This window comes from Cyprinus carpio, chromosome A7, assembly GCF_018340385.1.
Source record: "Cyprinus carpio isolate SPL01 chromosome A7, ASM1834038v1, whole genome shotgun sequence".
In the NCBI taxonomy this organism is placed as follows: Eukaryota; Metazoa; Chordata; class Actinopteri; order Cypriniformes; family Cyprinidae; genus Cyprinus; species Cyprinus carpio.
The window spans coordinates 4,030,708-4,056,908 of NC_056578.1; the positions used below are offsets into that span (position 1 = coordinate 4,030,708).

The 26,201-nt window shown below is 40.8% G+C and overlaps 2 pseudogenes; both read left to right on the forward strand.

Annotated features, from left to right (window-relative positions):
* LOC109091230 overlaps positions 1 to 22,100 on the forward strand; it is a 132,114-nt pseudogene extending 110,014 nt beyond the window's left edge.
* LOC122145541 overlaps positions 1 to 26,201 on the forward strand; it is a 67,752-nt pseudogene that overhangs the window by 25,169 nt on the left and 16,382 nt on the right.

The following is a 26,201-nucleotide window of genomic DNA, read 5'->3' on the forward strand; positions in this document are numbered from 1 at the left end:
GGCGTAGCAGATTATAGCTGTACGAAAAGTTATTTTTATTTAGTTTTTTTAGTACGTATGCTGTCCAGTGATGGCCGAGAAGAGTGTGTTGTGTGTGTTGGCTGTTTTAAACAACAGCACAAAACTACAGGCATGGAATAAACCGTTTTGTGAAATCCACGAACCTTTGTTGCACATTGACTGCCCATGTTCACGGCCATACGGATTACACAGAGTTCTTTACTATTAGCTAGAGATGATCAGTTCAGGTGCCGCTAGGGATCTGTCGCGTCACGTTTACAAGCACCAAAACGGTATTCATTGTTTGAATTTCATAATAAAATTGACAGAATCTGAGAGCTGAGATTGTCGGTCTCCGTGTCCTCTTTGCTTCGCGATTTTTCTGTGCGTGAGAAAATGGATGTGTGGTGTGAGAGCGTGTGAAACGCGTCAATTGCGTGTGTCTCACATTTTATTGCATTTGTATTAGTTGTTTGAAGAGTAAAAAAAATCTGTGGGTCTTAACGCAATTACAATCGGCAAGTCGGTCGGACAAAAAGGGGAAAAAAATAATTAATTGCGTCTGTCCTAAATTGACAGGGTCGGTCAGTTATGGCAAACAAGAATATTTTTAAGGATGGCCTAATAGTTATTTGAAACTTGTGAAGCTTGTGAACATATTAACAACACAGCTAGTAATGACAGCGTTCGGTTTTATTGTTGTCATCAATTAATACACTTCTTAATTACAATAATACATTACATATTTATACATTATTACATTATGTTGTCAATGAATTACCTTTATCAGTAAGTTTTGGCCACTGCCTGACATCATCTACCCAATTTTCCCTTTCACCAGGCATTTTCTTTAATGAGCAGGATCCGCTTTCATTGAAATGTCATTAGAGGGCACCGGCAAGTGTCACACCGTCACACTTCGCAGGCACGCAGTAATGGCGGCAGGCAAGATGGCGGCGCCCATAGAGTTTGTGGCGGATTTGTGTATACAGTAAGCCAGATCTGAATGCCATTTCCTCAGAATCTTTCGACTGAGGAGCAGCAAGCACACAAAAAGCTGCTCTGATCGCCAGAACTGACTAGAGCGATCCACGTATAGAATATGTGTGGTCCAGACAGAGTAAGAGTAGACAGAAAGAGCAGAGAGGGTACTGACCTGTGCTCTGAACGGAGTCATCAAGTCCCAAACAAGGGCTCTCTGCCCAAACGACTGTCTCTGTATTAATTACTACAGTAAATTTAAAGTCATTGATACTGTAGTCTATATAGGAAGTAGAATTATAAAGATATGCCTATGATAATAAGTGGTGTTTCATCGAGGTATGAATCATTGTTTGTAAACGAATATTGGCTTAAGTGAACTTTTGTTAATGATTCACTGATTTTAATGAATCAATTGAGTCAAATATTTAATAACTTGCTAACATGGAATACATACACTAATTTATCGCCACCTACTGATGGTCTACAAAACATTTATGGCAGGCTACTTCAAGTCCTAAACTGATACGTTGATACAGAACGTTAATTACTGAGGGCGCAAAGAGATAGGCCTACATGAAATGAAGTAGAAAGTTAATAACAATAGTTATAATATATACAAATGTTAAATAAAAATAAGAAACCATCAGTGAATGGCTTTAAAAGACGGATTGGATGATGTGTTTTCTTCAACAAATATTGATAATAATTATTCAAATTTCATGCCGTCACGGAGACCAGCGCAATAATGGTAATAATGGTCTTTGTTATTCTTCATTCAAAATAAAATAATAATATTTTAATAATTCTAGAGGTTAAGTCGAGTTTACGAGTTATATGTTGACCACAAATAGCCTAAACCGAACATGTCTGGCACCACACCATTCACTATATCATGAGTAAGAAATGAGGCATGCTAAATAATCCATCACAAAAATTTATTTATTCAGATACACAAATATAACCTATGTAAGTAAATGTAATTTGTGTTTTAAACAAGTTCATAATGATCAGTTTTATGGCTTCGTTGTGGTGCTATTGTGCGCGAGGCTGTCAGATCTATTTCTTCTGAAAGACAAGAAAGTGAGTGGCTGGTAAGAAGGAAGAAAAGAGTGATTTTATATGTGGGCCACATACAAACGTTTGACATGAAAAAAAAATCGAATTATATTTGAAAGGTTTCAATATGCGGTTTATAGTGATTATGTGAATTTTAAATGTCTAAAACATGAAATATCCTAAACATTATGTGGATAAATACATTAGCGCTCAATTAACCACTCACTTTATAAATAATGGTTTCCTGTAGTGTTTTGGGACATATTACATTAGGATTTAGTAACTTTAACAAAAGCCATGAATAGAAGGCGACCAATTAACAGTAGAGACCAACAGGTGCCATTACAGTTTCCATTAAAACCAATACAATTATAACCAGTTAAAGCATTGCAAATTATGTGATGCTTTCTATTTTCTTTTTTCAACAGAGGATTGAAATGTATTATTGTATGAACTAAAATACTTGAAATCTACATAAAAAGAGCAGAGCAGAATGCAAAATGTATATGACAATGATAAACCTAGAAACCTGAAACAACAGAGTTCTTTAATTTGAGTATTCATATGTGTGTGTGAGTGTGTGTCATGTTAATCAGACTAATCACCCTATAGGCTACTTCATTTGCTCTATTTTCTAACTCAATATCTCTCAATTGTACCCGTTGTAGAATCTTTGAACCTCTCTCAATGTACGACCACCGATTAGGAGCCACGATCACGATTGTTTCATGATGCCCATCTTGCGTCTGGGACAGCCGAAAATCATGCAGTGTGTCTTGGGCTTAACGCTGTGGCTGAAGTCAGTTGTAGTTCTTGTGTTTCTCTTTTCTTCAGTGATTCTGTTTGTTAACAGCAGGTGTTCATCACTAATGCACTAATGTATATCTCCTTTTTCTGAACTCAACTGAATTAAGTTCAGGGTACTCATAACTGTTAGTTTTAAAACTTAAATGGTTTAAGGCAATCGGTTTCCTCAAACGGTTTTGAGTTAATATAATTTGTTGGGTTTTTAAGGCAGTCTTTACGGTTTGAGTTACATGACTTGTCGTATTTTAGAGTGTAGGCTACGGGGGGTCCACTGTTAAAAATAGCTTCCGGGGTTAAAATGCACGTGTTTTGGTGGGGTTCCCCTGGTAAAATTCACATTTTCAGGGGCTAAATATCATGCTATTGAGGTCGTTTTTCAACGCGCGGACATGAAAAACAATCCCCCGCAACAGTGTTAAAGTAGCCCAGTTCAAGCGGGAAAAACACTGTTTCTTATGAGCAAAAATAGATTGCATTAGCTCCCCCGTTTGTCGGCCGTCAATGCCACTTAATCTGATACCTTTTTTTTGATAAAGAACCACCCAGGCCGACAGCCGTCAGATGAATGGCCATTCTGGACTTCTCCAGGACGTCCATATGGCCAGTCAGCCCCTGTCAGTGTCTACACTGGACGCACCGTGCCGCAACAGCTAAAGTCTGTCTACACTAGCAGGGGAGGAGATAGGGGCCACCTCTGATCTAAGCTTGGCCACCCTGCTCAAAACTGCTGTTTTTGTCCCCTTTTTCTTGACAAGCAATGCATTTATTAAGACGCAGAACCGGCGTATTTCTTTGCATCCACATCAAACGGGAAACTTTTCTTTCGCGCACTTCAGCTTTGTCAGTGCCAGGTGCGAGTCAGATGAGCGTGGAAAAGCTACAGCAGCCAAATGAGCTTCAGTAGAACAACAGCGAACCGTGGTATGAGATGTTTTAGGCTGTATGTCAGTAAAACAAACTTTCCTGTCCTGTCAACAATCTTATTCTACTCACAGCAAACACTCTTCAACTTTTGCAAATATGCGGCACACACTCTGATCACGTCATCATAAATAAGCGCACAAGAAACTATGAGCATGCAACTTAGTTCTGTCATCAGTTAAGTCATGAAATTACCAAAAAGGCAATTAAAGCTGCAAACTGTGCATGCATGTATGCATTACATTTCAGAACGTCTCTCAAATGCATGTACTAAAATATATTCTGCAATTCCATATCACAATATAAGGCGCAAGCTTACATGTATTTTTTATTTGTAATTTAATGCATAAGTAAATGTGAGCACAGTGCACGTATACTAGAAAATATGTGCTTTTTTATTATTATTAATTTGAAAAGTAAAAATGAAACCATATAAATGCATAAAATAACTCGTTTTACATTCTGGTATCCATGTGCTGTTGACTTCTGGCCTTTTTCACATTCTTATCACTATCTGCATGTCTCATCCATGAGTATTTTGTAAAACAAGCTTTTGGGGGTTTTGAGAACCAGAACCAAGCTGACTGAGCAATAAAGCTATAGTGAGCCCCTTTATTTAAATACCTGGAGGTGAGGAATAATACAACAATTGTCATATTCACTCAGTATTACTTGATATAATAATTCACAAATATCTCAATTACAATTAAGTAGAAATTAATTGTATTCAGTTGTGTTTTAGGCACTAAAATAGTCTAGTACTTTATAGTCAAACACATTTTTATATTGAAATAATGTTTATAAAAAAATAGATTTCTGTGCCACCCCTCCCTGGCCACCCCTATGAAAACATCCTGCCTCCGCCACTGTAAACCAATGGTGTCAAATCCAAACTTAATAAGGGCCTTGCTGAGGGTTTTGAATAAAATCAGGGGCTGGACATATATTAAGATGAAATTTAGATTATTGGTGAATTATAAGTGTATTAGTAACTGTATTAAAAAAAAAACCACATTTATCAAAATGACAAGGTTTTCAAGTCAAGTCAAGTCAAGTTGAGCTTTATTGTCATTCTGCTACATGTGTGGACATACAGTGGAACGAAATGTCATGCCTCACAGGACCACGTAAATACAGACATACAACAATGAAGTAAAACAGTACAAACCTATATACTGGGGAAGTCGTGGCCTAATGGGGATGTTGTGGGGGAATGGGGAAGTCATGGCCTAACGGTTAGAGAGTTTGACTCCTAACCCTTAGGTTGTGGGTTTGAGTCTCGGGCCGGCAATACCATGACTGACATGCCCTTTCTGCTGCACCACACAGTTCCCGTACCAGACAGTGATGCAGCTGGTCAGCACGCTCTCAACTGCTCCCCGGGTGCCGCAGCATAAATGGCTGCCCACTGCTCCGGGTGTGTGTTCACGGTGTGTGTGTTCACTGCTGTGTGTGTGCACTTTGGATAGGTTAAATGCAGAGCACAAATTCTGAGTATGGGTCACCATACTTGGCTGTATGTCACATCACATTCACTATACACAACTAACCTACTGACAAATTTTTTCTATGGGTGGAAGATCTGGACTGAAGGCTGGCCATTTCAGTACCCGGATCCTTCTTCTACGCAGCCATGATGTTGTAATTGATGCAGTATGTGGTCTGGCATTGTCATGTTGGAAAATGCAAGGTATTCCCTGAAAGAGACGACGTCTGGATGGGAGCATATGTTGTTCTAGAACTTGGATATACATTTCAGCATTGATGGTGCCTTTCCAGATGTGTAAGCTGCCCATGCCACACGCACTCATGCAACCCCAAAACATCAGAGATGCAGGCTTCTGAACTGAGCGCTGATAACTACTTGGGTTGTCCTTGTCCTCTTTAGTCCGGATGACATGGTGTCCCAGTTTTCCAAAAAGAACTTCAAATTTTTGATCCGTCTGACCACAGAACAGTTTTTACACTTTGCCACAGTCCATTTTAAATGAGCCTTGGCCCAGAGAAAATGCCTGCGCTTCTGGATCATGTTTAGATATGGCTTCTTTTTTGACCTATAGAGTTTTAGCCGGCGACGGTGAATGACACGGTGGATTGTGTTCACTGACAATGTTTTCTGGAAGTATTCCTGAGCCCATGTTCTGATTTCCATTACAGTAGCATTCCTGTATGTGATGCAGTGCCGTCTAAGGGCCCGAAGATAATGGGCATCCAGTATGGTTTTCCGGCCTTGACCCTTATAAACAGAGATTGTTCCAGATTCTCTGAATCTTTGGATGATATTATGCACTGTAAATGATGATAACTTCAAACTCTTTGCAATTTTTCTCTGAGAAACTCCTTTCTGAAATTGCTCCACTATTTTTCCGCCGCAGCATTGGGGAGGAATTGGTGATCCTCTGCCCATCTTGACTTCTGAGAGACACTGCCACTCTGAGAGGCTCTTTTTATACCCAATCATGTTGCCAATTGACCTAATAAGTTGCAAATTGGTCCTCCAGCTGTTCCTTATATGTACATTTAACTTTTCCGGCCTCTTATTGCTACCTGTCCCAACTTTTTTGTAATGTGTAGCTCTCATGAAATCCAAAATGAGCCAATATTTGGCAGGACATTTCAAAATGTCTCACTTTCAACATTTGATATGTTATCTATATTCTATTGTGAATAAAATATAAGTTTATTAGATTTGTAAATTATTACATTCCTTTTTTACTCACAATTTGTACAGTGTCCCAACTTTTTTGGAATCGGGTTTGTACATACAGCAGTGTGTGTGAAAAGTTTCTAGTGCACATAGAGAAAAATTGCACACAAAAAAGCATGTTTCAGACAGTTTTTCTGTGATGTGGTAAGGTTGGGGGTGTTTGTGGGAGGTTTCAGAGGAGGCCGGGGTGATTTGAGTTCAGGGCTCTCACAGCCTGGGGGAAAAAGCTGTTGAGCAGTCCAGCAGAGCGGGCTCTGATGCTCCGGTACCATCTTCCTGATGGTAGGAGCTGGAAGAGACTGTGGGAGGGATGGGTGGGGTCCTTCACGATACTGTTGGCTTTGCTGGAGCATCATGTAAGGAAAATGTCCAGGATGGAGGGGAGAGGGGCACCGATGATCTTTGCAGCTGTGTTTACTGTCCGCTGGAGGGTCTTGCGATCTGCTGCACTACAGTTCCGTACCAGACAGTGATGCAGCTGGTCAGCACGCTCTCAATGGTTCCCCTGTAGGATGTGGTGAGGATGGGTGGGGGGAGACTTGCTGTTTTCAGATCCTCTGTATTGTGCACCCCCAGGAATTTATTGCTGCTGACTCTCTCCACAGTTGAGCTGTCGATGGTCAGTGGGGGGTGGTCAACGGAGTTTGTCCTGAAGTCCATCACAACCTCCTTTGTCTTCTCCACACTGAGGGACAGGTTGTTAGTGCCACACCATTCAGCCAGCTGTGCCACTTCCCCTCTGTAGTGCATTTCAGCGCTGTTGCTGATGAGACCTACCACAGTTGTGTCATCTGCAAACTTGATGATGTGGTTGGAGCTGAACTTGGCAGTGCAGTCGTGGGTCAGCAGCGTGAAGAGCAGCGGGCTGAGCACACAGCCTTGTGGGGCACCTGTGTGTAGTGTGGTAGTGCTCGAGGTGTTGTGGCTGACACGGACTGACTGAGGGCTTCCAGTTAGAAAGTCCAGGATCCAATTACAGAGGGAGGTATTTAGGCCCAGCAGGTTTAGTTTGTTGATGAGCTGTTGTGGGATTATTGTGTTGAAATGCTGAGCTGAAGTCGATCAACAGCATTCTGACATAGGAGTCTTTATTTTCTAGGTGGGTAAGAGCCAGGTGGAGGGTGGAGGAAATTGCATCGTCTGTAAAGCGGTTTGGACGGTATGCAAACTGGAGCGGATTGAGTGTATTGGGGAGGCTGGTTTTGATGTTGTGCATGACTAACCTCTCAAAGCACTTCATCATGATTGGATTCAGCGCTATGGGACGGTAGTCATTTAGACAGGACACAGGTGATTTCTTTGGTACCGGTTTGATTGTTGTGGATGTGAGACATCTGTTAGGACATCTGTCAGCTGTGCCGCACAGTCTTTCAGTACAAGGCCAGGTATGTCGCCAGGACCCGCAACCTTGGTGGGTTAATCCTAGACAGGATCTTCCTTATGTCAGCTGGAGACAGACAGAGCACCTGGTCGTTGGGAGGTATGGGCAGTTTTTGTGCAGGTGTGTCATTCTGCATTTCAAACCGTGAATAAAATTTTTTGATGCCACAGGACAGATTGGCTCTTGCTGTTTTGAGGGCTGCTTTATCTCCTGATCTGAATGCTTCATCTCTGGTCTTTAGCAGCCCACAGACGTCTGCTGTCATCCACAGCTTCTGGTTTGCACGTGTGGTGATGGCCTTGGTGACTGACGCATCATCAATGCACTTTTTAATATAAGCACTCACAGTTTCAGTGTACACCTGCAGGTCTGTGTGGCTGTTGTAGGTGGCTGGCTCTTTAAACATGTTCCAGTCTGTGCACTGAAAGCAGTCCTGTAGTGTTGAGGTAGCATCATCTGGCCAAACTGTGATGAGTTTTTGAACCGGTGGGTTTGTTTCAGAAGAAACATGGCTACACAGCCACGTACCCAATAATGCTATTGAGCTAGCCGGACGCTACACGCTCCGGGCACATAGAATGGCAGATGATTCCGGCAAAACAAGAGGTGGTGGATTGTGCATTTATGTCAAGAAAGCTTGGTGTACGAACACTGTCATTGTTGGAAGACACTGCTCAGCTAACCTAGAGTTTCTCATGGTTAAATGTAGACCTTTTTATCTGCCACGGGAGTTCACTTCCACCATTATAACAGCAGTCTATATTCCACCGGATGCTAATGCCAAGCTTGCTTTGAACAAACTGCATGCGGCCATTAGTAAACAACAGACTGCTCACCCGAAGGCTGCTTTTAAAATCGCGGGTGATTTTAATCACTCCAAATTAAAGAAAGTGCTCCCCAAATTCCATCAGCGTGTTTCCTGCCACACCAGAGGAGACAAAACTTTGGATCATGTTTACACAAACATTGATGGAGCTTACATCGCGACCCCCCTCCCCCACCTTGGACAGTCTGATAACCTTTCTTTGTTTCTCACCCCTAAGTATTCACCCCTCATCAACCGTGTGAAGCCATCAGTGAGGACCATCAAAGTGTGGCCAACTGGAGCTTTGCTTCAGGACAGATTTCAATACACAGACTGGAGTATGTTTGCTTCCCAGGCTGCCTGTGGCTCTCACACGGACATTGATATCTATACCTCCTCTGTACTGGATTACATCAACACCACCATTGACAGTGTTACAACAGAAAAACAGATCACAACATACCCTAATTAGAAGCCATGGATGAACAAGGAGGTGCGACTTCAGGTCAGATGATGCTCAAGCCTACAGCAAATCCAGGGCTAACCTGAAAAGGGGCATCAAAAAGGCCAAGTACTGCTACAAGCTAAAGGTAGAGGAACACACTGCATGTGGCAGGGCATCCAGGTCATCAGTGACTACAAGTCAAGCAACTCCGCTCCAACGATCACAGACGTCTCCTTCCTTAACGAGCTAAATTACATTTATGCTCGCTTCAACAGCGACAGCAAGGAGACGGCCACCAAAATCACACACTCAGCAAACCACCAACCCCTCAAATTCACCTCCACAGATGTCCACACTGCACTGAGCCGGATCAACACACGCAAAGCTGCTGGCCCGGACGGCATTCCTGGACGTGTGCTTAGGGCATGTGCAGAGCAGCTTGCAGGGGTCTTCACAGACATTTTCAACCTGTCCCTCACCCAAGCAACTATGCCAACATGCTTTAAGTCCACATCCATTGTGCCAATACCGAAACACTCCTCCCCGATGTGCTTAAATGACTACCGCCCCATAGCACTCACACCCATCATTATGAATTGCTTTGAGCAACTGGTTCTAGCACACCTCAAGGACTGCCTCCCACCCACACTGGACCCACACCAATTTGCCTACCGTAAAAATAGGAGCACAGAGGATGCAGTATGCACAGTGCTGCACTCTGCACTCACACACTTGGACAATATCAACACATATGTACGGATGTTGTTTGTTGACTTCAGCTCAGCATTTAACACCATCATTCCCTCCAAGCTGACCACAAAACTTGGAGACATGAACATTAACACCTCCCTCTGCAACTGGATTATGGACTTTCTGACCAACAGACCTCAGCATGTTAGGTCAGGCCACACCTGCTCCATCACCATCACACTCAACACCGGCGTACCACAGGGCTGTGTGATGAGACCATTCCTCTACTCCCTCCACACCCACGACTGCAAGCCTGTGCATGGATCAAACTCCATCATTAAGTTTGCAGGTGACACCACGGTGATTGGCCTCATCAGAGACAACGATGAGAATGCCTACAGGGAAGAGGTACAGCAGCTGGCCGCATGGTGCACTGACAATAACCTGCTCCTTAACACCAGCAAGACAAAGGAGCTCATTGTGGACTTCAGGAAGAAGAAAGGAAGCACGCACGACCCCATCCACATTAACGGGATGGTTGTTGAACGTGTCTCCAGCTTTAAGTTCCTGGGAACCACCATCTCGGAGGACCTGTCCTGGACTACAAACACCTCCAGCCTGGTCAAGAAGGCTCACCAGCGCCTCTTCTTCCTCAGGACACTAAAGAAGAACCAGCTGTCTTCAGCCATCCTGGTGAACTTTTACAAGTGTGCGATCGAGAGCATCCTGACCAGTTGTATCACAGTCTGGTACGGGAATTGCTCAGTTGCTGACCGCAAGGCACTGCAGAGGGTGGTGAAAACTGCCCAACGCATCACAGGGACACCACTTCCTGCTATTAAGGACATCCAGAGGAAACGCTGTCTACGTCGAGCTCGCAGCATTCTTAAGGACTCCTCTCACCCTGACCACAGATTGTTTAACCTCCTGCCCTCTGGGAGGCGCTTCATAGTACACCTATCTGTATATCATGCTGCTAGTATTTAAAAATCTGTAAATTATGTCCATAATACTGCCTTATCTGTATATTTATTGTACATTTGTAACATATTGTAGACCTTGTATATTCTTTACTTACTGCTTATTGCACTTCTGGTTAGATGCTAACTGCATTTCGTTGCCTTGTACCTTACATGTGCAATGACAATAAAGTTGAATCTAATCTAATCTATGACTTCTGGAAGCACCTCTTTTAGGAGCTTAGATAGAATAGGGTCTAACATGTTGTTGGTTTAGATGATTTAACAAGTTTATACAATTCTTCCTCTCCTATATTACAGAATGAGTAGAACTGTTCCTCAGGGGATCTATAGTGCACTGTCTGATGCGATACTGTAGCTGACAGCTGCATGGTTACAATTTTATCTCTAATAGTATTGATCTTAGAAGTAAAGTAGTTCATAAAATTATTACTGCTGTGATGTTGGGAAATGTCAACACTTGTTGATGCTTTATTTTTTCGTTAATTTAGCCACTGTATTGAATGAATACCTGGGGTTATGTTTGTTTTCTTCTAAAAGAGACTAAAAGTAATGAGATCTAGCAGTTTTTAATGCTTTTCTGTAGGATAGGTTACTTTCTTGCCAAGCAATACGAAATACCTCTAGTTTTGTTTTCCTCCAGCTGCGCTCCATTTTCCAGGCTGCTCTCTTTAGGGTGCGAGTGTGCTCATTATACCATGGTTTCAGACTGTTTTCCTTAACCTTCCTTAAGTGTAAAGGAGCATTGAGTGTTTAATATGACACTAATTACATGTATGTACTTCCTAGACATTCTTAATCTCAAATAACTGGATGCTACTCTCTGTTTGCTCTGTTGTCTGTGTTTCTTTATCTGTACACAGCTCTGTTCACACGCAGTGTGGTTAATGCACTGTATATTTATTTCAGTGTATTTCTGTGTCTCTCAGTGTCGTTCACTATAGTGGTTCCTCCTGATCCTGTAGTGGCTCATGTGGGATCCACAGTGATTCTTCCCTGCTGGATCTCTCCTCCTGAGAACGCTGAAGCTCTGGAGATCCGCTGGTACCGTCACAATCAGTTCAGCAACCCTGTTCTCCTCTATAATCATGGAAAGATCCAGGAAATCCAGGAGGAATCATACAGGAACCGAAGCTCTTTGACTCTCCGGTCAGATCAGTCTGGTGGACTGAAGGATGGAGACGTCTCTCTACGGCTGGAGAGACTCACAATTCAGGATGAAGATTCATTTCACTGTTATGTGAGTGGAGAAAATGTATATCGGAGTGAAGAGGTGGTACTCAAAATCATGGGTGAGTAGCCATTTTCTAAGGATTTACATCTCATTAAAACAGTAGTTCAGGCAAATGAACTGACAGTCCACTTTAGACATTCTGCTGGCAATAATTAAATTTGCAACTGCATGTCAACTTATTTTACTAACCCTAACAGTCTACTAATACTGCTAGTAGTTGACTTATTACTACTAGTCTAATAATGAGAGTTGGTTGACATATAGTTGCAAATTACTTACAGTTAGTATAATGCCTAAAGTGGACATAAAGTGTAACAGATATATCGGTAAAATACATTTGCTGTTATACTTTAAATGGTAACTTCTTGACTCTTTAATAGAGGGTGACACAGGAGTGGATTTTCAAATCTCTCCCGTCCCACTCCTGCAAAAAAAAAAAAAAATCCTGTCCCGTCCCAATCCCACAAAAAAACTGGGGGGAAATCCCGTCCCGTCCCAATCCCGGAAGGATGGCTCCCGTTCCCTCCCACCCCCATGTTGTATTTTTCTGGGCTGGAATCTGTCAGTAACAGTTAAAAAAAAAAACAGTACAGATCACTGCATGCCCAGTTGAATAAAAATCCAAAATGTAGTTTTTTGTTATTTTATTGAACGGAAAGCCATCTTGAACAATGCACATTGTGCATTGCACACTCATTAAATTTCATGTAAATCATCCATGCTAACACACACGTTTTGTATTTTAATTTCTTTTTCATTTTAAAGTAGACATTTCTCTCTCTATAGATAGTTTTGAAGTTTCATGCTCAAGTTCACATGACCGAGACAGCAGAAAGCGCCCCTTACGAAAAAGAAGTTTATACAAGTGTGCTATTAGTATATTTCTTTTAAACTTAAAATGGGAAAGTATGCTTTTAGTTTACTTTTTATGTACTTCTCAGAAATGGGCTTTATGTACTCCTCAGAAATACACTTAAAAGGACATTTAAGTATACTTGACATACTTACAAAAAGTCTAAATATATTTGAGCTATACTTGTGCTCCTAGAATCCGTGTTTTCATTGCTATATGGTAGAAGGCACTAGTACACATCTTCTGTACAGAATTTCCAAAAAAACACAAGTAAAGATGAAAAAGAAACAACAGATACTAACACATGTAATCTAACACAATCATCTGACATGAAACAGCATCAAAACTGTAACGTTATAGAATAAAATGTCGACCGATGAAGAGGTAATAATTACAGTCAAGCTTTGGGGTGTTGATCGACTCCATCTACATTTTGATTATCATTCTGAATCCAATTCATAGTATTTTTTCAGCTTTTTGGTCAAAATGTTATTTCTTTATTTTTTATGACACTCAGACACATTAATAAAATGTTTTTGTTTACAAGCAGATACCCTGTTCATTCTTTGGATGTTTTGTATGTTCAGATATTCATATAACTATAACTATATATATATATATATATATATATATATATATATATATATATATATATACAAATTAAAACCTAAATAGGGACATAGTAGTATACTTATGTAAAGTTCACTTAAAGAAAACTTATGAGTATACTTGCAGTATAAAACTACTAAACTAGTAGTTTATTGAGAGTATACTTCAAAGTGAACAAAGTATTTAATTAGTAAACTATCAGTATGCCTATAAGTTCACTTTTAGTATAATTGCAGTACAAATTACAAACATAGAGGTAAACTAGTTGTGTACTCAAAGTTTGCTACTGTTATACTTAAAGGTATACTTTTATATACTGGAAAGTTGGCCAATTTAGTCCCAAGGAGTATTGAAACAGTACACTTACAAGTATACTACTAGAACACTGATATTTGTATACTTGCTACATAAAGTATACTTTAAAACATACTTGAACTTTACTTGAGTATACTTAATAAAGGGGGGAGCTGTGGCCTAATGGTTAGAGAGTTGGCAAATTAGCATTACATATGTGCAAAATAATTATTATTATATAAATGCCCCAAAGCTCAAGAAAATCACATACAAACCATATACTATCGTAATAGTGTGTTTATTATTTGGATATTTCGTGGGTACAGAGGTTTCTCTGTGTTGGGGATGTCGTGTAGGGGAAGTTGTGGCCTAATGGTTAGATAGTTTGACTCCTAACCCTAAGGTTGTGGGTTCGAGTCTCGGGCCGGCAATACCACGAGGTGCCCTTGAGCAAGGCACCGAAACCCCAACTGCTCCCGGGGCGCCACAGCATAAATGGCTGCCCACTGCTCCGGGTGTGTGTTCATGGTGTTTGTGTGTTCACGGTGTGTGTGCGCACTTTGGATGGGTTAATACAGAGCACGAATTCTGAGTATGGGTCACCATACTTGGCTGTATGTCACATCACTTGTTGTGGTCAGATATCAACGTGGAAGAGTGAAGGAAACATGGGATACGATGCGATGTTGTCTTGTTATGAGACACAAACGATTGACAAGACGAAGGACGAATCAGAGATTGTCTGAGTCACAGCATGAACACGGAGAAATACACACACAGAGACAGCGCTGGGAGAGGCTAATTTTCATCAGATCGCGTAAATCAGTGGAAAATAGAAATAGAAAGCTGTGTAAAGTGAAACAACAATAATCTGGGATCGCTGATGATCCTTGAACGCAAAGGGGTTAAAAATCATCTTTCTCTTTATTTACTACTACTTTTTCTAGCTTGTACTTATTTGAACAATGCCTAAAACTTGGTATTACACGCATTTCCTGTGTCTTTTTGCCTCTTAAAGAAGAATCACTTTATGCATCCCCCAATTGTAAGTCGCTTTGGTTAAAAGTGTCTGCAAAATGACTAAATGTAAATGTTACTGCGTGCACAGGAGAGACTCAATGATGGCTGAGAACTGTGTGAGCAGCTCCTGTGGCAGGTCGAATTTTCTCAGTTGGCAAAGGAAGTACAACCTCTGCTGGGCCTTCTTGACAATGGAGTCTATGTGATTGTTCCATTTCAGGTCCTGAGAGATGGTGGTGCCCAGGAATCTGAATGACTCCACTGCAGTCACAGTGCTGGTGAGTGGAGGGAGAGCAGGGGGGTTTCTCCTGAAGTCCACTATCATCTCCACTGTTTTGATTGTGTTCAACTCCAGGTTTTTAAGACTGCACCAGACAGCCAGCTATTTAACCTCTTGTCTGTAAGCAGACTCGTCACTGTCATGGATGAGGCAGATGATTGTAGTGTTGTCTGCAAACTTCAGGAGCTTGACAGAGGGTTCTTTTGAGGTGCAGTCAATGGTGTACAGGGAGAGGAGCAGTGGGGAGAGAACACATCCCTGAGGGGCACCAGTGTTGGTGGAGCAGCTGTCTGACATGTATTTCCCCAGTCTCACTAGCCGTTGCCTATCTGTCAGAAAGCTGGTTTTCCACTGACAGATAGAGCTAGTGACAGAGAGCTGGGTTAGTTTGGTCTGGAGGGCTGTTGGGATGATGGTGTTGAAAGCCAAACTAAAGTCCACAAACAGGTTCCTCACATAAGTCCCTGATTTGTCCAGATGTTGCAGGATGAAGTGCAGTCCCATGCTAATTGCATCATCCACGGACCTGTTTGCTCTGTAGGCAAACTGCAGGGTGTCCAGTAAGGGTCCAGTAATGTCCTTCAAATATGCCAACACGCTCCATGGGGATGATGGTGGAGCGTTTGAAGCTGGCAGGGACTTTGCACAGCTCCAGTGATCTGTTGAAGATCTGTGATAAGATGGAGGCCAGCTGGTCAGCACAGGTTTTCAGAAAGGCTGGGGTAACACCATCTGGACCCTGTGCTTTTCCACTCTTCTGCTTCCTGAAGACCTGATGCACATCACCTTCACTGAGGTGCAAGAGGGGAGTGGGGGTAAGGGTTGCTGGAGGTGCTGATGGCTGTGTAGAGAGATGGTCAGAACAGATGTGGGGTATGAAACCGGGAGTTTCAAACCTGCAGTAAAACTCATTCAGGTCTCCAAAGTGCTGGGGATGGAGTCTTGTAGTTTCTAGTGTCTTTCAGGCATTTCCACACTGAAGCAGGGTCGTTGCCTGAAAACTGGTTTTCCACATTTTTAGCGTTGCTCTTCTTAGCCACTCTGATCTCCTTTGTCAGTGCGTTCCAGGCCTGATTGTACAAGACTCTGTCCCCACTCCTGAAGACATCGTCTTTGGCCTGACGAAGCTAAGTTTTGCAGTGAACCATGCATGTATGTTAAATAAGTTCTGATAGGAATGCACATATCCCTCAGAAACTGATATACGATGTTACAGAATCTGTGAGCTCATCCTGATCAGTGGCAACAGCTTCAAAAACACTCCAGTCAGTGCAGTCGAAACAGGCTTGTAATGCATGCTTTGTTTATTGTGGTGTATCTGTCTGTATTTTGGCTGTTCACATGACAGATTTGCTTGATTAAAGTCACAGAGAATGATTATTACAGAGTCCAGGTGTTGTTGCTCTGTGTCTGCAATCTGATCAGCCAGCTGTTGTAGTGCTGCATTCACGTGTGCTTGCGGTAGAATGCAATGTAATTTAATATTAGAATATATCTATCTATATATTAGAATAGAAAATTATAGAGGACTTATTATAAGTTCTTCTAAACAGCTCCTTTTGTCTTTGACTCTTTGTGCCTGGAGAAGATCTAAGCGTCTGTCTCTCCTCCTCTCATTAGCTTTAGGATCTACTCCTGTCCTGTCTCCAGAGCCTCTAGATGATGGGCGCGTGAACATCAGCTGCAGGTCCAGCGGTTGGCATCCAAAGCCCAGTATCAAGTGGACGTCAGATAACGGAAGGGCTCTCCGTCCTGGAGGAACGTCTCACAGTCGTGGAGCAGATAAGATGTTCTCTGTCCACAGCTGGACGGCCGTCTCTCTCTCAGACGCTAAACTGGTCTCATGTTCACTGTCCCTCAGAAGTGGAGAGTTGAAAGAAAGTAGGGTTCACATACAGGCCATCTATTCAGGTTAGAGAACATTTTCACTTACACTTGAGCCTCAAACGAATATTTGTAGTTATCACATACAAAGTGAACAAGCTTGCTTGAACTTCAGCCCTGGGAATGTTGTCCACATGTAAATGTTTTTTTCTGTAACCTTAACTTGAGTATTTTTATTTATATTTTGTGCAAATAATTAGTTATGAATATATTTTATTATAAATCAATTCACTTTTTTAAGTAGTTATTTTTCCTAGTCTTATTGTTCCTGACAAAGTTTTCTTTGACATCATCAGTCCCTTATTTATCAACCACCCTTCATAGAGAGATGTTTCACCATGCAATCAAATCCATGCAAATCACATCCATTATATTATTCTCTTGGACTATCTTATTTCAAACGCAAAATGCGAATGTTAAATATTATTTTTCTACTTTAATTTTTTTTTAAGGTGTTTAGATTCATCTTGCTTCTGTTTCTTAGATTCATCAGGTCCATGGAAGGCTCTTTTCCTCACCCTTCTCATTTCGGTTCTTCTGGGTTTGGTTGGGCTGATCCTTTACAAATACAGAGAGAAACTAACAGGTAGATTTGCACATAATCCATGATGCATATGCATAAAATAAAGTGGTTAAACAGTACTCAGAGTGCGTAACAGAGTAACACCAAATCACATGGCAGGTATGATGGAAATCATTCTGTGTCTGTGACTGTAGAATTCATAACCTCAACAAGCACTGATAACTGACTTACGTGATAAAGACACATTGTTTCAAACCAATCTTATCTGTATGTCACCTGATCTGGAAGAAATGTATGTTTTTATGGCAACTGATGCACATAAAATGGATAACTACTTTTTACTGGATTGACAGAATGAACTAACAAAATACTTGTACACAAATGAGTTGGACTCCCATAATGTGTAATGCCAACCTCAGAAATGACCTTTGACCCTGAGCCTAATAAATTAGAACCCAGTGGATAGTTTGTTACACATTCATGGCAATAGAAGTAAATATAAAGAAGAAAAAGAAGAAAATCTGTCTCTCTGTCTGAACGGGTTAAGTGTAATTTATTTTTATTGTTTTTTTTTTTTTTACAGTTCAAAGCCCTTGGAGTATTTGTAAAGTAGATTGATAATTAACCTCTCCAATGATATTTTCTGTCATTTTAGATTGTGAGGAGGGAACTATGGGCAAACCGGAAAACAAAGGTATTTGGAGAAGTTGTTTGTTGTTGTGACTGTAATTGCTGAGGTGAACCAGTAATTGTTACTAGCCACAAACACATTAAAAATTAATTAGCACTATAGCTTGGTTCACTTTTATATCACAGTGCAGTGACGTCCAGAAGTCTGAGAGCACTAGTAAAATGTTTCTGTTTCGGATTCAATTTTTTTCCAATTATACATCATCTTTCATAAATACATTTATTGAAGAGCATCTTGTGCTTTAATGGAAGCAAAATTTAAAAAGTATAGGATTTTTTTCATTTCCAAGTATAGATTATATAAAGAAGTTTGTATCCCAGATTTTCAGTGTCACTGTTTATTTTTCAAATTATTACAGACACAATTTCTTATAAATGTCTATTAGATAAGATTGTGAATATAATAAAATGTGAAATGCATAAACTAATTTGCTCATTGTACACTGATCAGCTACAATATCAAAAGCACCTGCCTAATATTGTGTAGTAGTATGCACGTACATCCTGCCAAAGCAGCTCGGATGCATCAAGGCATGGCCTTTTACATAACATCTGAATGTGTCCTGTGGTCTCTGGCACCAAGACTTCAGCAGCAGATCTTTAAAGTTGCGAGATGGGGCCTAGAGCCTTGCATTTCAGCTTCACTTATTTACACCCCAATCTTATTTTGGGCCAATTTCCAGGTCACATCTCAGATGGGCTGGGCGTCGGGTCTGTTTTTGGCTTCTCCTTTTTATATTTTAGACATCTGTCAGTTACGGTGATGGAAAAGATGTGCTGCGCTGCTGGAAACAACATGAGACCATGCTACCATGACTGTCAAGACTGGCGTACACAGAGTCCCCGCCAGCACCAGCAGCAGCAGCAGCGAGCATGCCTTCAGCACAGCTGGAAGAGTTCTAAAAGAAAGGACGGCTGGGTTAAAACTAGGGCTGCCCCCGACTACAGATTAGTCAACTAGTACTTGTTAATTTAAGCCAACTTTAATTTCTTGAATATAAGCCATAATGAGCTTTTTTAATATAGCCAAACCCATTCTGCATTCAAGGGCAGGCATAAGGCTTGCCACAGAGCACTGGCAAAAGTAATGACTATGAATATGTCAGAGGAAAAAAATAAGGAGATATTTTAATTATTTATTAATAAACAAGTGTTTTCTGAGTCAATGTCAGCTGCAAAGATGAAGCTGACGATGCTATCACACCATAATCAGAGAGCATTTGTTTTCGATTTGAATCTGTTAATTTCAAAGTAGACATTTCGATATCTCTATAGATATATTTCTCATGTCAGTGAGGCAAGCACCCTATACGCTATGTTTCGATTCACTTTTGTGACGCACTCCAGTTCACAGAAACTGAGACGGCAGAAAACACAATGTTTTGTTATTACACAAATAAAAGTAGACCCTTAACAGGGTGAAGAATTATGTATTACTCTTATCTGAGCAAAAATAATGGCATATTTTAGGTTGTTTCCACTTTTTTCAGGGGAAAATACCAGTTCTCGCGCTTTTCTTTTGGGATTGGACTTGTTTATTAATCTTTTACGAAATCTTAAAAAAAATAAGAATAGGCCCATCCTGTGGTGATGTCTTGATTCTTTTTATGCATAGTCTAGGTGTAAGGTAAGACAACCTGCATGTTTTTAAAAAAAAAAATTGGTTTAGATTGTATAGCCCGTTAGTTTTTCCACCCGCTATTGTGAGCTGCAGAACAGCCTATAACTCAGCTTGTCAAAAATGCCTTTTTACTGTGGTGGTGGTGATAAAGGTTTAAATTAACATTGAGTAAATTAACAAGTGTTTTATATCTATGGATTTTATTGAAGGCAAGTCAAGTGTTGATTTGAGAGGCTAAATTGATCAAACGTTGTCAACTCACATTTCACTGCTGGTTATATATTCTCTATATAATGGTGTATGTGACGAATAAAAAAAAATAATATTGAAAAAAAATCAAGAAACTTGCTGTCGGCCTTTGACCGCCTGGTCGTCACTTTAAAAAACAAAAACTTGAATTTAACAAACAATAAAGGCGCTAAACATTTGAGGCCCATGCAGGGCTTTAGTGGAGTCTCCATGGATGGGATTAGTTGCTCAGTTGACCTATCGCTAAGCCCCTCCTCTCAAACGCAGATGAGCCAATGGCAGTTGAGTATGAGTTGTGTGGGGACCTGGAACTTGGACATCTTTAGATTTCAGCCCCATAGAGAAACATTGAAAGATCCAAAGCTCTCAAAAATGGTGTGCCCATTGAACCCAGGTACCATGAGAGGATTATCAATACATTAATTTCATTCCAATTTACTAAACCCAAACACAAAAAACCAAAACATAACATAACAAAATAACCCCAACCAAGCATAAAAAACCAAAAAACATTTAACCCCAATGAAGACGAAAACAATAATTTTCTGGCTGTCTTACTCTCATTAAGTTCGTTTTCATCTGCTCAAGCAGAAAGTTTAATGAATCTTGTGCTTCAGCAAGGCATCTCTGGCTAAAACTAGCTAACGTTAAAGCTAGTGAGTCCATGCTAACAACCCAAGGTTTCCCAGCAGAACACCGCCGCCTCCGAGGTGACTTCCTCTTCCCTAGTTAAATGACAAATATATATCTGTCCATCCACCAGATATAAAACATGAACACTGTGTTCTGAAACCTTTGAACTATTGACACCATTGAGTTTTTCATCAATTTGAGCTCCAGTAGCTCTCCTGTATGAATGGACTAGACAGATCAGTCTTTGCTCCCCACGTACATCAGTTGGACGCCCATGACCCTGACTCCAGTTCACCGGTTGTCTTTCCTTGCACCACTTTTGGTAGGATCTGACCACTGCATACCAGGAACAGCCCACAACACTTGGCACTTTGGAGCTGCTCTGACCCAGTCATCTAGCCATCACCATTTGGCCCTTGTCAAAAATATAATCAATGTTATTCACTTCACCTGTCAGGGGTTTTAATGTTGTGGCAGATCTCTCAATTATACATTCATATATTAAAATTGTTTGTTCTCATTTTAGTTGTGGGAGACGTAAATATAGAAGAACTTAGGAAACATGCAGGTAAGGCATCATTTCAGTTATATATGCAGATATGTGTAAATATCATTTTAATATTATTAATATTATAAACACAAAAATATTGTGTTTTATTTTTTTTTTCTCACAGATGAGATCACTATTGACCGTGAGCATTCACATCCAGATCTGATGGTCACTAAAGACTGTAAAATCTTGAGGGAAAGTAATGATTATCATCACACTGGAGAGGAATTTCCATTTGAATTATGTGCTTTTGGAGCCCAAAGATTCTCCTCTGGTCATCACTATTGGGAGGTAAAAACAAACCATTCAAACTAGTCCTCCCAAAAACTTCTGGATAATTGTGTGGTGAAACATGGAAACTTTACTACAAGACAGACCTTCTTTAACTCCATCAAGGGGTTACTGGTTCTTGTGTTCAAGACGGTCCTCGTGGCTTTTACACCAACAACTGATCCACCAGTTAAAACTCTCTCTGACACCGAGACCCTGAACGACTGGGAGTTCTGTTAGATTATGATCACGGGTCATCCTGTCGTTTTACAACGTCACAGAGAATAAACATCTCCTGACCATCAGCAGCAGATTCTCTGGATCAGTTGTTCCTCTGTTCAATCCTGGAGCAGGTGATCAGAGTCCACTTATAATCCTGGATTGTCCAAAACCTGAAGAATCAGCTGAATCCAGTCAGCCTTTACTGAGTAATAACAGCTCAGACGCCTGACTGACCAATGCAGTTAATCAGAAACATCTTTTTTTCACAAATACCCACACAGAAACCTTTCCCTCTAATGACCTGAGCAAAGCATCGTTACACATCAGAGTTTATCAGAGTGGAACAAACACAAGACGACTAAAAGAAAACAAAGTATCTTAGTTCTCAATTCTAGAATAGTTTGTGAGATGTAAAATGAGTTCTGATCTTATGTATCAGTTTTGTGAATGGTAAAAACAAATAGAAGAGAAGTCTATTCAAAAACATTCTACTGAATGAGGACAATTTTGAGGTCTGATCTTATGTAAGTCCAGATATAAGTTAGGATTACAAACAGCTGTTTGTGTCTGCAAACACAGAGTTGATGAGGTGAATTATTGTACAGAGTCCTCACTAGTACGTATTAAAGGGTTCCTTCATCCCTCTCTGTTACAGCCTTCTTCTGGTCTGAGATCTCTTCTCAAGCACTTAAACTAAATCACAACCATAAACAAAGGAACTTACTATAACTTCTACTAACATATAATTTAAACTTGGCATTTTGTATTATGAATATCGTTGGCTCTAATGACAAATTTCTTGCAATGTTCCTCATTTGTAAGTCACTTTGGAAAAAAAGTGACTTACAATATATTGATGGACTCTGCTAAATGAATAATATAAATGCAATTGCAGTAAAGATATTTGCTTAGCCTTTTACGAACAGGACTAAAAGTCTTTAACCTTTAGGAAAATAGGATTTTTTTGTTTCTGGTCCAAAAATTTGATGTTTTCAAAGTATTTGTATTTCTTTTTGCTATATACTGATGGAGCATCATGATGTCAATGTCTGATGAAACCATTATTTTTAATAGATGATCATTGTACTTTGGGTTCTTTGGAATACAGTTCTTTTATAAATCATTATATTTGAATTTAATTGCACATGATTGATGATTCTGTGTTCATTTAATAAATAAGTAAATTAAAACAAGAGAAAACATACAGAGGCAACAGTTTTAATACTACACCGCATTAACTGAAGAGAAATTATTTCTTGTACAAAAAAATGGTAAAAAGTGCAGGAGAACGCTCAGCAGAATTTTCCAGAGACAGTCATATTATATCATATTTATGGAAACTAATGGAGACTGGGAGTCTTAAATGAAATGTTTTAATATGCTTTACAGTTTTTTTCTCAATGGCTAACACACTAGAACTGATTCATTGGCCCAATTTCCCAAACCATTCATTCATTTATCGAAACAATTTTTTATTTTATTTTTTTAACTATAAGCACATTTAGCCTTTTTTTCCCTCAAGTTTCAATTTTTTTCCAATCTTTTTTTTTGCAAAACTCTACATAAAAATGCCCTCATTTTGCACTGGTTTAACTCAAGCCATCACAATGTGAACACTTTTAACCACAAGTAAACATTAATTAGCAAAACTAATGACACAACAATCATAACCCCAGGATAACACAAATATGAGCCACAGGTGATTATGTGCTTTGAAAAAGGCAGAGAGGAAGAAGAGGAAAATGAATGAGAGAGCCAAAGAACATAGTTCCTGATGAAATATGAAGCAGTTAATCATCCTGTGCACTTTGAATGACCATGACGAGAACTGGAAAACTGTTCAAATGTTCAAATGGATGAGAGCCTCTCATAGATCTATCATTTGTACATTTCGACAAGAAAACAGTAACTACAGTAGCTATTTTTTTTTTTTCTGTAATCCGTACCTAGGTTTTTTATACGAAACATACCGTATAACTGCAGTATATAGTACTACCACTGTTCGCGATTTACAGTAAAAATATGTTGCAGTCCATCAAACACATTAAACATGTGACCCTGCAGAACAAAACCAGTCTTAAGTTGCTTGGGTATATTTGTAGCACATACCCCCCCCCCCAAAAAAAAAAAAAAAAACGGTGGTCAAAAACGTTTTGATTTTTTTTTTTATGCCAAAAATCATTAGGATATTAAGTAAAAGATCATGTTTCCGTTAAGATATTTTGTAAACATTTCCTACCATAAATATATCAAACCTTTAATTTTTGATAGTAATATGCATTGCTAAGAACTTCATTTGGGACAACTTTTAGGTGATTTTCTCAATATTTAGGCGGTAGGAAGAGCGGAGGTCTCTAAGCAGCTCAAGCTAAATGGCTAACACCGCATCCCAGGCTCTCTCTTTACCGAGCATTTTCCATCGCTAATGTGCGGTCCACTGGGTACCACCAATGGTTATGATGTTGACGACTTCGCATCACCCCACGTAAGAGACTTTTGGACTGCAAATGTCATGGTTTTTCACAGGAACACATGGCTACACAGCGACCGGTCCCCGAATAATCTATTGAAGCTAGCGGACGCTACACGCTCCGCGCAGATAGAACGGCAAAATGACTCCAGCAAGACCAGAGGTGGGGGATTGTGCATTTATTGGTAACAAAGCTGGTGTACGAAACATGTCATTGTTGGGAGGTCACTGCTCAGGCTATACCCCTAGAGTTTCTCATGGTTAAAAGTAGATTTTTTATCTTGACTGCTGGGCAGTTCACTTCCAACATTATAACTGGCCAGTCTATATTCCACCGGATGCTTAATGCCAAGCGTGCTTTGAACGAACGTTCATGCAGCCATTAGTAAACAAATCAGGACTGCTCACGAGGAGGCTGCTTTTATTGTCGCGGGTGGGGTGATTTTAATCACCTGCATAATTAAAGACAGTGCTCATCAAATTTCATCAGCATGGTTTCTGCCACACCAGAGGATACAAAACTTTGGATCATGTTTACTACAAACATCGATTTGGAGCTTAAAATCACGACCCACCTTCCCCCAACTTGGGACAGTCTGATAAACCTTTCTTTGTTTCTTCACCCCCAAGTATTCACCCATACATCAAACCGTGTGAAGCATCAGTGAGGACCATTAAAGTGTGGCCAACTGGAGCAGACTCTTTGCTTTCAGGACAGGTTTCAACACACGGATGAGCGTATGTTTGCTTCTCAGGTGCCTGTGGCTCTCCACACGTACATCGACATCTATACTCCTCTGTACTGACATAACTCAACACCACCATTGACAGTGTTACAACTGAACAACAGATAACAACATGGAACTAATCAGAAGCCAGGGATGAACAAGGAGTCGTCGACTCTCTGCTGGCAAGCGCCGCAACCCGCCTTCTAGTCAGATTGATGCTCAGCCTCAAGCAAATCCAGGCTCACACTGAAAAGGCATCACAAAGGCCAAGTACTGTACAAGCTGAAGTAGAGGAACACTTTTCCAATCTGACCCCCGACGCATGTGGCAGGGCATCAGGTAATCAGTGAATACAAGTCAAGTAACTCCACTGCTTGGTCACGAAGTCTCATTACTGAAGAGCTCAATTACTTTTATGCGCCTGCAACAGCGACAGCAGGAGACTGGCCATTCAAACACACACATCAGCAGAGCCCAATTCTCAAACTCAACATCACGATGTCTTCAACTGCATGAGCCGGATCAACCCCACATTTTTGAGGCACGCGATGGATTTCATGGACGGGTGCTTAACGAAGTGAAGGAGCACATTGCAGGAAGTTTTCACAGAACATTTTCAAAACATTGTCCCTCACCCAAGCAAACTGTGCCAACATGTTTTAAGTCCACATCGTTTGTGCCAGTACACCGAATACATCTCCCCAATGTGCGACATGGACTCTAGCCACTGATAGCACTCACCACCCATGCCAGAAGTGCTTTGAGCGACTGGTCCCTAGCACACTCAAACAGACTGCCGTCCCACCCATGTGGACCACACAATTTGCCTACCGCAGAAATAGGACCACAGAGGATTTGCAGTATGCACAGTGCTTCAACGCTGCACTCACACACTTGGACAATAAGAACACATATGTACGGATGTTGTTTTTTGAAGTCAGTTCAGATTTAACCCGGTCATTCCTCCAAGTTGCAACCACAAAACTTGGGAGACCTGGACCAGTGACAACTACCCTCTGCAACTGGAGCATGGACTTTATGACCAACAGGCTCCAGATGTCAGCGTCGGCCACACCACCACCATCACACTGAACACGGCGACCACAGGGCTGTGTGCTGAAGTCCAGGCTTCTACTCCATCTACACCCACGACTGCACGCCTGTGATGGATCCAACTCCACATGAAAGTTTGCGATGGACCCCGGTGATGCTCACATCAGACAACGATGAGACTGCCTACTGGGAAGAGGTACAGCACTCTTGGCACATGGTGCGCTGACAATAACTTGCTCTTA